General features: G+C 44.6%; 1 long non-coding RNA gene across 1 annotated transcript in view; it reads right to left on the reverse strand.

Moving 5' to 3' along the window:
• Nucleotides 1–3,804: 3,804 nt before the first annotated feature.
• The window catches only part of LOC138513646 (uncharacterized), a 50,072-nt gene continuing 40,047 nt past the window's right edge, over nt 3,805–13,829 (reverse strand). Inside the window, exon 3 of the long non-coding RNA XR_011281788.1 lies at nt 3,805–11,554. This is a non-coding gene — a long non-coding RNA (uncharacterized lncRNA). The remainder of the gene's footprint in view (nt 11,555–13,829) is intronic.

The following is a 13,829-nucleotide window of genomic DNA, read 5'->3' on the forward strand; positions in this document are numbered from 1 at the left end:
AACAGGGAGGGAATGCCAAGGATGAGATACCTCGCCCTTGGCACTTAACGGTTTAATTTAGGGTAGGTTTAACTCAAAGAAGCGCGTTTCGACATGTCTTTTGACTTGCCAGAAACAGGCGCCAAGACTTTAAGGGAGGCACCCTGTGGAGTAGAAGACTTGGTACCATGCATCACACGTGGCTTTGGATGCACAGAGGGTCGAGAACCGGAAGGTTCACTAGGTCCTTTGAAGCTTTCGACAGGCCTGCAAGTTCCGTAGGCATCTGTGGCGGTATCATCGAAGGAAGCCAAGGGGTTGTGTGTTTAGCCTTGGTGGTGTGAGAATGTGTGTCCCTGTCACCAGTGGGTGGTCTCCCCATAGCAGTGCCTTCGGTATGTCTAGTGGGGCTAAGGATGGGCATGCGGTTGTCGACCTACTCCACAACGGTGTCTTCTGCCTCTGAACAGCAGCCATGGCTGCTGGAGGGGTCCTCGCCCTTTGCAACAGCGCAGGTGGGGAAATGGGATTCAGCCTACATGGCGTAGGCCAGCCACCACTTTGTGCACCTTTCTTTAAGTGTCTTGGGCTTAAAGAGTTGACAGGCCTGGCAACACCGCTCGTCGTGGTCATGAGGTAAGCTGTTATTACACTCCTTATGAGTGTCCATCCACAGAAATGTCCTATTATAGGAAGGGCAACATTTTAATTGAGTTCTCTCCATTATTAATTTGAAAAAGAACAGCCAGACAAGAGAAAGGAGAATAGGGGAAGGAAAGAAAAGGCATTCTCTAAAAAGGAATGTCGAGAATAGGGATCCCCACTCTCCCCACTGTAAAAGCAGAAGCCTGATGGTGAGGGCCGTTTCCAGCTGTCGAGAATTCAATCGGAAATTTGCAGGAAGGGAAACAGGAAACGGCCGTAGATTAAATATACGAAAGGATGAGTCAAAGACGCGATTAATATAGCAATACTTTTTGTTAACACAAGTTCTGCATAAAGCTACCGACCAGCATGGTGGAAAGAAAAATATCTGGGGGACCTTGACGCGTGAGGGATCATGGGTACACTACACATCATGGTAGGGATAGTGTTACAGACATGACCAGGTCGACGTCCATTTTCGATCTTCGAAAAAAAGATGCAATACTCCGCAATTAACAATAGATGTCGGACTTTATGCACAGCATGTGATTCTAAGCAGATTCATAAGCATCAGGAACCACTTTTGGTGTGGCAAGTTTGGTGCAATTACGATTAATCGACAGTGATATGGTCTCATCATTTGCGCCACCCTGCAGAACACTGGTATTGGGGGAAACACATAGGCGAACACGTTCGTCCATGGGATGGAGAAGCTGTCCTCCATTGATCCTTCCTGTGTGATCCTTCCTGTGGAGCTCGGCTTGCAAACTATGTGCACTTTTTGTTCTATCTGGTGGCAAACAAGTCTATCTATACTTATCCATGAACACTTTCTTGAGTTGACTGTCTATTAGCTCTCACTCGTGGCACTGTGAGGATGCTCTGCTGTGACTATCTGCCATTGAGTTTTAGATCCCTCGGAGATGGTGTGCCTGTAGAAATATGGGGTTCTCAATCGCCCATGCCTTATTCTCTGGGCTTACTGGGGTAGGGTTGTTGATCTTGTTCCACCTCGTATCCTGGTATAATTTGTATTTGTATTTATTGGTTTATATAGCGCTTTACACCAAAGCGCTGCACAATTGAACAACTTAATACATGAAACATAAACAATATAACGGTAGAAGCAAATTACAATATGAATCAGTCAACAAAACAGTAAGAAGAGCAATTAACTGAAGGGAATAGGGAGAGTAGTCTAGTAGGACTCAGTGGGAGGGGGAGGGGTGAGGAGGAGTAGGAGGAGGGAAGGGGAAAAGGTGAGAGTGGGGAGTTAGGGGAGAGGAGGGAGATAATCAAGGAGAAAGATAAAGGAGGGAGGCGAGGCCAGAAGGGTAAGGGGTTTCAAGGAGGAGGAGAATGGAGAAGGAGAGATTTAAGGGAGGTGCGGAATGAGGAGAAGGTTGGGGTAGAGCGGATTGCAAGAGGTAGGGAGTTCCAGTGCAGGGGGGCTAGGAGTTGGAAGGAGCGGAAACGGGAGGGGGCACAAGGGGACAGAGGTACAGTGAGAAGGAAATGGTCAGCAGAACGAAGGGAATGGGAGGGAGAGTAGAAAGCGAGGAGGGAGGAGAGATAAGGGGGACCAAGACCATGGAGAGATTTGAAGACAAGACAGAGAAAGTGAAATTTAAGTTGGGAGTGAAATGGAAGCCAGCCAATGGAAGAGAGGGAAGCAGAGATGGAATCACGGGAGGTAAGGAGACAGAGGGTGCGAACAGCAGAATGGTAGATAGATTTGAGGGGGGCGAGATGAGAAGTAGGTAGTCCAAAGAATAAGGAAGAGCAGTAGAAGAGGCGGGAGAAGATAAGGGAGGAGATTAGAGGTTTGGTAGCACGGAAGGTGAGAGAGGGACGGACTTTGCCAATATTGAAGAGGTGGTAGCGACAGGCACGAGAAGTGAGAGATATGGTGGGAGAAAGAGAGAGAGGAGTCAAAGTGAATGCCTAAGTTATAATGCATCATAGTTGTATTGTCTGTGAGAATTCTCACAGTTGATCCCTACAACACCGGTAGGAAAGATCGGAGAGCCCATCTGACTGCACCCAACTCTAGAACATTTATATGTAGCGTTGCCTCTGCGGCAGCCCATAGTCCCTTGTTGTGAAGGTGGTCTACATATGCCCTCCCAGCCAGACATGGAGGAATATGTGACGAATGTCTTCTGATGTATCGGTTCCTGTAAGGATTCCTGACAGTTATGTTGTGCGTGAGGGCCCACCACCTGAGTTTGCGTGTAAGCCAGGGGGTCATTTGTACCCTGTCCTCCCAAGACTCAGTGATCTGGGACCACTTGTTGGCTATAAACTCCTGGAGGGGCCTCACGTGAAGCCTGTAGTTGGGGATGAGGGGGATGCAAGAGGACATACTGCCTAGTAGACCATGCATTTGCGAATGGACATCCATCGTCGTGGTTTGAAGGTGTTGCTCAATGATGTTAAAGTTTTGATCCTGACTGTTGATGGCCTCACTAGTGCTTCCGTTGAGGAAAATTGTGCCCCGAGAAAGATTAGCTTTGCGGATGCCTGTGTAGAGGACTTCCAGTAGTTTATGGTAAAGCCTACGCATTGAAGTATCTGTTCTGTTCTTGAGATGGACTGCCATGCCTTTGTCATCATTGCTGCCCGGATGAGCCAATTGTCTAAATATGGATTGACGTGGTGTGGTACCCTTCCTTTCTGAGGTATCCTGCGATGGGTGCAATGCATTTTGTGAACATCTGAGGAGCCTATTTGAGCCTAAAGGGCAGTAACAGAAATTGGTAGTGTTTGTTTCCTACCACAAACTGTGGGTATTTTCTGTGTTTCTGATCTACGCATCGTTTAAGTCGAGGGATGCCAGGAAGTCGTGCGGCTGTATTGCTCGTATGGTTCTATGTTCTTAGATCGCATGGGCTTTTTTTGCATAGTTTTTTTATGACCATTTTTGCCCCAAAAAACAAATTGAATGTTTATTTTAATGGGGGGTCCCCCCAAACTCCCTTCCCTAATACTTAGTCCCTATTCCCCACACCTCCTGCCCCTTATATCTCCTTACCCGCCCCCCTCATATTTTTCAGTGCCCCTGAATACCCGCCCAGAAAGAGAAGTTCCAAGAGTAATAGGGGTACCACACGACTGGCAAAAGACACAAAAGCAGGACGCCAGGCCTAAGCTGTGCCAGCAAACAAGGATAAAGGGGGCTTTCGTCACCACAAACAATTTATTGTTTTTTTATTTATTTATGCTGAATATAGTTTGCTAACAGAAAAGGAAACACTTTTGCAACATATAATTAGAAAAGAACATAAAAATGTTTTACATTTTAACACATAATTTCATTGGCAAAATTACAATTTGACATAATAGTAATAACCTCACAAAGTGGCATTCATATAAAACCACATCACTAACTCATAGAGCACCACATAATGTATGCCTACTAACAATTGTTACACAAATTCATTATACTACTGTGAACCATACTACCCAAAGAAAAATAGAACAAAATAGAAAATAAACATATTTAAAACTTGTTTGCAAGTTATAAAAGAAACAAAATTAAAACATCTACAACGGCGTGCTTGATGCATTTTTTCGTGGAGTTTAATTATGAAAGGTTGAATTAATTAATTTCTCCATACCACATTTCATGATTTCTAAACTACAAAATATGTTACTAATAGTCAAAGGCAGGACTAATTGCTTTGCTGCCTACTTATTTCATTAGCCTTTTGTAATGCTTCCTCAATTTTGTGGAGTACTCTTACAAGTGCCATAATTAAATGCATACTATCACCCCGTAAATATCTTTCCCAAAATGAAATACGTGCAATATCAGTTGGTTGAGGATAGTAAATTCCCAAAAGTTTACGCCTGTCCTCTTCAAAGTACAAACAATAGACCACCAGATGTTTAGAGGTTTCGACCTGAGTATCACTTCCACAAAAGCGACAATTGATCACAGTACTAGCCATTAAATATGGTGGCCAATTGTGGATTCGTTCCAAAGTATGGAAGTGGTTTAGCTTAAATCGCAGATATGTAGTTCTGACTTTTTTACACAGACATTTGATTAAGTAAAGAGATCGGAACTCTCTCTTTTTTGATACTAGCGCATACTCCGCATAGGTTTGATAGGATTTATTTAAATCGATCTTAGAAAGCCAATCAAGCTCATATAGTTTAGATTTCACCTTGGGTAAACCCAGAGTCAGATCCTTGATCGATGTGTTAATATTTGCCAATATTTCGTTCATTTGATCTACAAATTTCGCCATAGATGGGAGATTCCCTACCCTCATGAGCTCATTGAGATCCTGAAAGAGAGAGTTACGAGGCGGAGCCAGTATATATGCATATCTAGATATCTATAGCCCTAACTCATGCCGAACTACTGAGTTTGCACAGAGGGTGCCAGGCCTAATGTACTTTTCCACAATTGCCACTGGATCCTATTTAGTATGACATCCACGTCCAAGAGACAGGTCCAAGGACAAGTCCAAAAAATAAAATAGGTTCGACCTGCATCAAATAAATATTCAAAAGCGGCACCATTGAGAATTTACAGTGTTTCCTAAAGATTATTATAATCATGGATGCCAACCGCCGAGCGTTAGTTTTTAAACTGTTGGACCATGATTTAATAGAATTAGAGACAGATAGAGTGTATCCAAGATATGAAGGGCATTTAACTGCTCAATTTCAGCCCCCGCCAAGTGCCAAAAATAAGATTTAATACGTTTCTTGTTGTTAAATATGATGATTTTGGACTTTGCCAAATTTGCCACCAAGTTATGTTTGGTCGCATATTTGTAGAAGCTATTAAGCTTATTTTGGAGACCATGGGGGGTGCTATCTAGCAGTAATATGTCATCGGCAAAGCATAAACAGTGCAGCTTCAGGCCGCCAAGTCTGACCGGATACACAGATTGCTCATGCCACAGTTTGTCCATATCACATATGTACAAATTGAACATGGTAGCCGCGAGAGTGCAGCCTTCTTTGACTCCCGTTATAGTAGGAATAGGTGGAGTAAGTGCCCCAGATTGCATAATTCTCCCTTGAAAGGTTGTGTTTGAATGGAGCATTGCAATCAGTTGCACCAACCTCTGAGGGAACCCCAAGGATAGTAACTTCGTCCAGAGCACTTCTCTAGTCACAGTGTCAAAAGCACGGGACAGGTCTAACGCTGCTATATATATAGGCCCTGAGTTGGTAACTTTAGATTTAGCGAGGATGTGGGCTATAATGATGGCATTAAGAGAAGTCCCCATATCTTTCCTGAAACCTATTTGATACTTGGAGTAGATGCCGTTTTCATAAATAAAAACTTCAAGATGTTTCAGCAGAAGGATGGCAAATACCTTAGCTGCCACGTCCATTAGGGCTATCGGGTGAAAATTAGATGGATCATTGGGATTTGGGATCCCGCTTTTTAAAAATAGGGATAATAATTGGGTTTTGCCATGATACTGGCAGAATGTTCGAGGACAAGATATTGGTAGATCTGGTGAAGAGAATGGCGGCCCAAAAATGGGGATCTGATTTTAAAATACATGCTGGAATCCCATCAGGACCTGCCGCTTTAGACGGTTTTAACTTCTGAATGGCAAACAGTATATCCTTTATTTATTGAAAATGGCAATATATCAGAACAACTTGCATGTAGAATTCTAGAATCATAGGTCTGAAAGGGGAGAGGTAATTTAAATTTGGCTCCGATATAGGTCTGCCAGGTGTCTGCAGACATCGATGACCCTAAGTCACGCTGGTCGGCTAGGTGTTTGCCGTTGAGACACAGATTTTACGTGTGTCATTTTTAATAATGAGACCCATCATCCGTTGATTATCTTTAAGATGTAGCTGGTATTTGATGGAGTTCATCAAATTTCAATAATTTTAGAGAATCCTCTGTTTAGCAGCCAAGTAATTGTTAGTGGCTAATTGCATTTTGGTGAGAGACCTGAGGCTACGATTCTTTTCTCATTTGAGTGCGGCTATTTTGGGATTATAACCAAGCATGTGCAGTGTTTATACAATGAGACCGAAGCAGCAATGCGTGAAAGTGCTTTTTTATGACCCAGATGTTCCATCCCTCCCTCAATGATGCATTCTAAGTCATTAGACTCACATCTTGCACTTGTCAAGCATCCCTATTTACCAAATAGGTCAGTTCCCTGCATAACCTGGGATGCCATTTTACAGAACTCCTGACACGATCCGAGAGCACGAGTCCCAAGATAGGGTCACGTGCAAGGTGTTCATTCCTCTGACGTAAATTGAGCTGAATTGGAGCGTGATCACTAAGAGAGCAATCAGGGATGACCACATTTCCGACCAATCCAAATGAGCGATTTGATATGAAAAGGTAGTCAATAAATGAAGAAACAGAACCCCTTGCCCATGTTACTAAGTGAGAACCGAATGCGAATGTAACCACTTGAATGTTCCATGCCGCAAAATAACAAACCCAGTGATCTCCCCTTCTTGCTGATGACAATTTGTAGTTATAGCCTGGGTTGTTCTTATAGCTAGAGATGGCCCATGTTCACACCAAGTTAAAATCACCGCCTATGATTGTCTGCTAATTTGGATTTTTCAGAAAGGCTTCTTCAAGGATCCCATCCAGGAGATCAAGGAAGCCATCCAATGTTGATATGGCGGGGTTAAAATACATACAAATCAATAAAGAAAATATGAGCAGATTCACATGTAGGAATATATTCAATGACTAAAATTCCATTTGAGGAAAAAAGCACAGAAGATGCATGCATGAAGCAATTGCTCAAAGAAATGGCAACCCCTCCTGCAGGGCGGCCAGTGGTGCCTTGTACCAAAGGTGCACAGAAGGTGGTGAAACCATCAATAACAAAGTGTTTTGCACGCATGGTTTCTTGCAAGAAGAGGACCATGACAAAATCCACTGCAACATTCCGTGCAAGCCAGGTCCTTAAATTGTTCAGCCCACAACAATTCCATGAAACTATGGTACATGCGGGCTGGCTAGGATTGTTTGTTATTTCTAGTTATTTCTAGGATAGATGTCAAGAGTGGAGCTAACCACGAAGTGTTAGAGGCTGCCCCCACCAGTGATGCTATCTGTGTGATGATGTCAGCAGTCTGGGCAGGAGGACCTTGACTAGTGGAAGCACTTTGCATGTTAGACTCATTGGAAGGCAGTTTTACCTCATGAAACTCAGTGGCCTCAATAGTTCGAAATAAGCTAAGCGAGAGACCATGCAGTTCAAAGTCCTCTCGGTGATCCCTCAACAACTTTAGTATAATCACAGATTGGGGAGCACAGATCATGCGAAAGTTGTTGTGGTTTGCCAGCTTGATCCACTCAATATCATCAGAGTGGAGGGTACATAATTGCAGACTACTTTTAAAGATATTAAACAAAAAGGAGCGAATCAATCTCTGCTGACCATTCTGCTTAGGATCGCTACACCACCCCAAAATGTAAGCAGTGTCCCTAAGAAAACCGCTTTCCTCTTTATCTGAGGAACATTAGATGACGAGGCAATTGGTCTTGACGGAGGCAATTTGCCAGTTGCAAAGTTACTTTTTATATGCGTCTCCAACATTAGTGCAAATCAGCTCTAACCGTGTCAGTAACATCTTTGTTAGCTGCATATACCAAATTTGGCGTAACCCGAATATTATCTGTATTTAGTGGATTCAAATCAGACATCCTAACTAAAGAGGACATGTTATGAGTCTGGGCAAAGGGAGCATATTTGATGAAGTCAGTACGGGCACAGTAGGACCCTGAGAGGACATTGCCAAAGTTGCATCCAACTTCACATTATGGGTGGAACATGCACCAGTTAGTTGGCTGGCTACCAATGGATAATAATTGGATAATTGGCCTTGTTTACAGAAACAATGCCAACTGATGATGAAACCACTTCGCCGGACCCAGATGATTTAGAAACAGACAAAGAACCTTTTTGGTTACCCACATGGCACTGTCTGCCTGGCATTTCTAAATTAAGGACTATTTTTGATTCCTCATTAAGTTGAGTCAAGTCAACTTGGGCCTCATCGATAGATGTATTTGACATATTTTTTATATTTGATTTTTGACCTACATTTTTCATAGAACACTGATATTGGAATTTTTTTGTATGTGTATCATGCGATACAATATATTTTTTTTCTCGTACTGTTATTACGTTTAAGTGCCCTTGCATTGGCACGTCTCATTTTACGGGAAAATAAAAACAAATTTCCCTCATTTGAGGCGTCCACACAGCAAGTATCAATCAGTTCACCCGTGTTTTCCTCTGTAGCAGTTTCATGAACCATGTTGATAGAATGGGGCTCTACTTTTTTTTTTTTTTTTTTTTTTTAGTCCTTTGTCTGTCCATTGTTTCTTTGTTGTTTCTGTCCCTTTCCTTCTTTTGTGAGCGCCCTGAGGCCTACGGGTTGGTGGCGCTATACAAGAATATAGATAGATAGATAGATAGATAGATGGAAGCCGTTTGCTCAATTATTTCAATCAGCGAGGGACCATTTGGGGAATCCTCTTGATTACCAGTCTCTGGCACTCCTGTGGTGGACCGGGACAACAAGGCTTCACCACCAACATATGCTCTTGTATGATGCAAAATTAGATAACGAAAGACATCATCCAATTTCAGTGAGTTCAGGCGAACTGCTTCTAATAGTGGGGAGGACATAGCATCCCCAGTATGGCCATTAGAAACCACATCAGCAGACCACATCAGCAGACACTACTTGAGCACATGAGCGCCGAGTTGTGACATCTGCAGCTCATACCATCACAGTCAGACAAATCATCTGACTGGTGTTTTGGCAAACCACCAGCCCTCGAGTGGCTCCCGTTGTGCAAGTATGTGTGAGAACTGGTGGATGGCTGCATTGGCCTTAGGGGATACTGCCCAGTATGCCCCAACATCGGATCCAACGTGTTATCGCCCTGGAGATTGCGTAAGCAAATGCTCTCAACCTCTGAGGGTAAAAACACTGCAGGAGATGTGGGGTCCAAGGAAATTCTACAACGTTTGCCCCATTCATTCAAAAGAGTAGGCGCCAAAATTGAGATGTTGGAGATACAATTTTTAAACGTCTCCGTGGTACACAAGTTTGTGTGATCAGATACATTTTGAAAAGGTAGTAGCCCTTTTGCATTATCCGGATGATGAGTGGCGCCAAATTCGGAAACCACCTCTATTGGAGGTTTCCGTGCTGGTGTGATAAGTGCATGCACATTCAAACTGTCATTGGGCTCGATGGCGAGCGATTGTTGACTGTAAGGAACTGTATTCGTGTCCATAGCGCGTTCACCATATAGGGTGATTTGTGAGGTAAGTAACACAAGCTCCACACTAGAGTCAGTAGTTGGATGGGCGTGGAAAGGTTTAGAACTGTATGCGTTTTTGCCTCGGAGAGACTCTTCCTGCTCCATAGGCTACCAACCATCTTTCTGCCTTGCGTGTTGTTGAAAGCCGTTAAGTTTTTACTTTGACAAATACACACTAAAGCAGACCAGCTGCACGGGGAGTGCGTCGATTCGCAGCATACGTTTACCCCCAACTAGAACCTATGTATAAGACACAAGTAGATATAGATACTTCAATCGAGACAAGTTAGCACCTTGGCCGTAACACTGAAAATTGCACAAGATAGCATACAAAGTAAAACTAGCGTAATATTGCCAGTATGCAGTCAAAAGTAATGCAAGATATAAGTTGACTTACAATAAGCACCCCCTGGCCTACTTCGCCACTCCGCCAAACAGCCAGACACTTCAGCACACTTCTGGATACGCGCGCGAGATGCATGTGCACCGGAATTTTATGGATAGGCTGGGCAGAGGTGGGTGGGTCAAAGGGAGGAGCTGTAAAGAAAAAAAAACTGTCAGGGAACGTCTCACGGAGGTGCCGACCTCCACACAATTACCAGCACAAGAGTACCAGCACAAGTCCCAAGGCGCGTGCAAAGCATAAAGTCACCTGAATTACTTGAATAGTGACGTGGTTGAAAGAGTAAATGTTTCCACGGCAAACAACCTTCCTCTTGCTGACGGGACGTTGCAGAAGCTCAATGCACAAAGGTATCGCACAGCAGCGTTTCCAGCCCAACAGCCAGACACTTCAGCACACTTCCGGATGCGCGCGCGAGAAGCGTGTGCACCAGAATTGTATGGATAGGCTGGGCAGAGGTGGGCAGGCCAAAGGGGGAAGCTGTAAAGAAAACAAACTGTGTCAGGTAACGTCTCACGGAGGTGCCGCCCTCCACACAATCACCAGCACAAGTCCAAAGGCGCGTGAAAAGCACAAAGTCCCCTGAATTACTTGAATAGTGAAGTGGTTGAAAGAGTCAATGTTTCCACGGCAAACGACCTTCCTCTTGCTGGCGGGACATTGCAGAAGCTCTAATGCACAAAAGTATTGCACAGCAGCGTTTCCAGCCCAACATCCAGACACTTCAGCACACATCTGGATGCGCGCACGAGAGGCGCGTGCACCGGCATTTTATGGATAGGCTGGGCACAGGTGGGCGGGTCAAAGAGAGGAGTTGAATAGTGACGTGGTTGAAAGAGTCAATGTTTCCACGGCAAATGACCTTCCTCTTGCCGACAGGACATTGCAGAAGCTCAATGCACAAAAGTATCACACAGCAGTGTTTCCAGCCCAACAGCCAGACACTTCAGCACACTTTCGGATGCGTGTGTGAGATGCGCATGCACCGGAATTTTATGGATAGGCTGGGCAGAGATGGGCCGGTCAAAGGGATGAGTTGAATAGTGACGTGGTTGAAAGAGTCAATGTTTCCATGGCAAACAACCTTCCTCTTGCCGACGGGACATTGCAGAAGCTCAATGCACAAAAGTATCGCACAAACATTTTTCCAGATGGTCAGAGTAGACAGGTCTTGCTCAAGGGCCCAATGGACGACTGGATCACCAAGGCCTTGACTCCACCTTCAAAAAAAGAAAATAGCATGTTGGAAGGGCTGCTGTGGGTGGACCAGAGATCAAGGAACAACAGTAAGCATCAGAAGTCCTGGTGTCTGGAATCAAACACAGGTCATTTGGAGGGAAACCTAGTGCCGACACTGAAGCCGATTAACCTTCCAGCGAGTTCTAATCCTAAATCTGTAAACATTGCGACACCTCAAGTCTCTGATATCCCAAAAGAAGCAGCGCCCTTAACCTGGGCGACCCAGGTTAAGCAGCTAAGACCACGCATCAAGATCAAGGAGACCTAAATGAGTGATCCAGCCTGGTGCGCAGAACTGATGCACATTAAGTTTGTGGAGAAAAACACAACAACAAACAGCCCGTGCCTGAATAGAACTTGGTTGTTGGAAATGCTGAACATGATACCTGACTTAGGCTGGATTACAACTACCGACCGATTGAAACTAGAGTTGCCCTAATTTGACAGTGTGGATAATTGGGCAGAGGTTAATTTTTAGTCTCCCATGGTGGTTGAAAGAATTTGTAAAAATGCAGGGTCTCTAAGCCAGTTAGGGTTTGATATGCAGGTTTTCTTTCCAGACCAGCATAATACCTGGGACATGGTGGGAAGGTATCTCGCAGACTATTATCCTAGTTATAGGAGCTCAGAGGCTTCCATTGCCCCTAGGAGGCAAAGGGGAAGATGGGTGGACATATCTACACCAACCCAGTGAGAGGTTAAAGGGTCAAGTACCAACGGATTCCCAATTCTGTCATGGAACTCAAGAGGGCATGGATCCTTTCTTCTCAATTTGGCAACTCTGAACACTCTGAGAACAATGTCCTGCTTCTGTTTACAGGAGACAAGGCTATGTGCTCCATTCCTGCTGGATGGTTATACTTTGGTCTTCCGCCTGGCAAATCTGCCCGTGAAAGGCAGACCCAAAGGTGGTCTGTGCATTTGAGCTAGAGCCCCGTTTAACTTGGTTGAATGCACACAGGGCCCCCCTCATTCGAACTTCTTGGCAGCTATTCTGACCACCCCTGGAAAGACTTCACCGCCAATTTTGGTGGCAACATTGAATGATCCGCCAGGGGGTACCATCTCATCAGAAATTATGAATGCCATGATAGAAACTCTTAGAGCATGGGTGGTTAAATACCCTGGTTCAATGGTGTTTATTACAAGGGACTTTAATGCTGACGGTGTGTTATCCCAATCGAGAAGGCAAGGAACTAACATGGGGAATAGCCATAGGGGGAGAGTAAGGGCAGGGGAATGGATGAGAGCAATGGCAGAGTTTGACCTTGTGCCCATGGAGGTGGGTAAGGGAATGGAATCTACTACATGGTCAAATGGTCAGGTCAGTACTAGAATAGATTTAATATTTATTAACAGTCAGGGAGGCAATTTAACTCCTTGACTAGAGATTAGAGCAACAGAAGCTAGTGATCATTCAATGCTAGTAATGCCTATGGAGAAACTTACTAAAATTGTTACAGATAGACTGATGGGCGGGTTGGAGGTTAATCCTGGTGGTAATCGCTTACGATGGTCAGTATGCAGGATAAAAAAATTAAATGCTCAGCGGAGAAGCCAGGATTGGTTGGGGAATGTTACCCAGATATAGAACTTGTTAGGGACAACGGTCGGACAAGCCTTATGGAATAATAGTTTGCAAAGGTAGCGGGCGCCCCTCTCTCGACAGAACAAAGCCTGATAACCTGTTCAGTGGTTATTAACCACTTGAGAGTTCGCAGCCACTGCTTTTACTCACTGTGCCTTTCACAGATGGGAAATATCCATTTGCATATCAGCCTTTGTCCTGCCCAGGGGCAGTCCAGCACCGAAATGCAATGGCAATTCCAACCTGAACGAGAGTACCACCAGCAACCCCATACACGTGTTTCACCCTTGTTGGGGATCATCAGTGAGGTGAAGCTGATGCCTCTCTAAGCACAGTGAGAGGGAGACCATGTCTGGTTGCCCCCAGGAGACCTAGGGTTACCAATCCCAGGTTCCTTGAAATTTAGTTTGCAAAGGTAGCGGGCGCCCCTCTCTCGACAGAACAAGGCCTGATAACCTGTTCAGTGGTTATTAACCACTTGAGAGTTCGCAGCCACTGCTTTTACTCACTGTGCCTTTCACAGATGGGAAATATCCATTTGCATATCAGTCTTTGTCCTGCCTGTAAGGATATTTGGCGTGTTACAGCACAGAGTACAGCACTACTACACAGGTAGCAAACAGCACAGAGTACAGCACTACTACACAGGTAGCAAACAGCACAGAGTA

This window comes from Ambystoma mexicanum, chromosome 12 (genome assembly GCF_040938575.1).
Source record: "Ambystoma mexicanum isolate Mex_15411 chromosome 12, UKY_AmexF1_1, whole genome shotgun sequence".
Taxonomy (NCBI): domain Eukaryota; kingdom Metazoa; phylum Chordata; class Amphibia; order Caudata; family Ambystomatidae; genus Ambystoma; species Ambystoma mexicanum.